Source organism: Sturnira hondurensis, unplaced genomic scaffold, assembly GCF_014824575.4.
Source record: "Sturnira hondurensis isolate 20B ecotype Veracruz unplaced genomic scaffold, ASM1482457v3 Scaffold0021354, whole genome shotgun sequence".
Taxonomy (NCBI): domain Eukaryota; kingdom Metazoa; phylum Chordata; class Mammalia; order Chiroptera; family Phyllostomidae; genus Sturnira; species Sturnira hondurensis.
The window spans coordinates 21694370-21696314 of NW_028093985.1; the positions used below are offsets into that span (position 1 = coordinate 21694370).

Here is a 1945-nt window from a genome sequence, read left to right on the forward strand (position 1 = left end):
TACCGTATGACAGGGAACTGCAACCACCACTTTGCTTCCTGCGTTCTCTATTGTCTGGATCTGTGTTATTCCAGTAGGAATCATCTCTTTAAAAATCAAAGACATGAAGTGTTCCCTGCAACTGCACCCACCAGGCCATTGGTACACTGTCCCCACCATGTCATGACCTTCAGGCAGTTCAATGAGGGGCACTCCCACCAGCTTTAGGACCCTAATACAACCCTCAGGAGAAGGTGAACTCTGCAGCTGGATCAAGGGACCCACAGGCCTGTCTATTGGTTCCAACTCCTAGAAGAGTGTGAAGGTTGGAATTATCCTGTGCACACTCATGAATAAGCTGCAGCTGGGCTCAGTTCCCAAGGTAGACTGCTCTATGTAAAACTGGCACCAGTGAGAAAACTTCTCCAACCTCATCAAGGCCATGGACAGCTATGGCATGAACTCCACGGACCTGTTCAAATGACTTGTTCCAGAGTGGAAACTTGACACAGGTGCAGGTATCTCTTCTGGCTCTGGCAGGGAGGGCCAAGACAAAGGTGCTGCTTGGTGGTTGGTGGCATGGTCATCAATGTCAAATACTCAGAGAAGCAGGAGTGGAACATTGATGATGCCACCATGAACGTGGGTCAGCATCTCATTGGGCTCCAGATGGGCACCAACAAGTGTGTCAGCCAGTCAGGCATGAGGGCATATGGCATGAGAAGGCACCTGTACCACCCCAAGGACCATATCCTGCTACCCATGGACCACTCAACCATCAGCCTGCGAATGGGCACCAAGTGTGCCAGCCCTGTGGGCATGACAGCTCCCCAGACCCAGCAACACATCTATGACATGAAGCAGGGATCTGATAAATGTGACAACTCTCTGGAGATGGGCTGCGTGCATGATGCCAACCAGAGTGTACAGGTTTTGGCCTGGGCTGGCAGATATATGCCCCTAAATACTGCCCACAAGGCCCAGTGGCCTATGGGGTTCCAGAGTCGATTGGTAACTACCCAAGCCCAGGGAAACCTCTGTGGCCCTCCTTGCAAGGTGTCTCCTCACATCATCACTCCATCTGGGATTTCAGGTTTTTCTGTGTTTTCATCTTGTTTTTCTTTATGTTCAAGTGCTTCCAGCTGAGGGTCTATGAAGGTCAGCTCTAGATGCATGTAGGATGGGGGGTCCATGCCAGGGCCTGTCCAGCTAGCAAATCTCCCAGAGGACTTTGAGCCATGCCATGGAGGGAAGAAGAAACCTGTGTAGGCAGGGAAACTGCCCCAGTTGCTTCTGTTCTTCCTCCTTTTCCCCTGCTGATCAGTTTGTAGTTTCTGTACTCACAAAAGTTTCAGGCAATTTTAGCAAAACAAAAGTAATTTTTTTTTCAGGTGAATGAGGTAGGGATGGTGGAGGAGGGCAGTCCTTGGAAGTACCCTGGGAGAGGACCAGGCCACAGTCCCTAGATACTTTAGGCATCTGATGGACTGGATTTCCTCAAGACCCTCCCAGGGGCCCCTGGAGAAAACCAAGGCCCAGGCGGGATAATGGAGTTCTGAATGGTTGAGGCAAAGCCAGACGCCCCCACCCCAACTTCCATGCTTTCTCCTCTCCCTGCCGAGCACTGCACAGGGACCACCACCAGGAGGCACTCCCTGGGACCAGCCCCACCCAGAGTCCAGGGTCAGAGGGGTATTGTGAGATACCCACTGTGGACCAACAGCAGTAAAAACGTCTTTTTAGGGGAAAAAACATCAAAACACTATTTAAATTTTCAGCTTGATTTCAAGTCAGTTCCATCATTGTGTCTTCTTATTTCTCTAATTATTTCAAATAAACATTCATTGACAAGCTACACCCAAGGCAGCCATGAGATTAACAGCACCCGTGTATGACTGGCTATGCCAGCATATGTGTCTTACAATAAGATGGATTTTTCATATAATTAATAGTTATTTATAAGTTC

General features: G+C 49.4%; 1 pseudogene; it reads left to right on the top strand.

The window, feature by feature from the left end:
* Positions 1–277: 277 nt before the first annotated feature.
* Positions 278–1148, top strand: LOC118977460 (calponin-2-like; annotated as a pseudogene).
* The last annotated feature ends 797 nt before the right edge of the window (positions 1149–1945 follow it).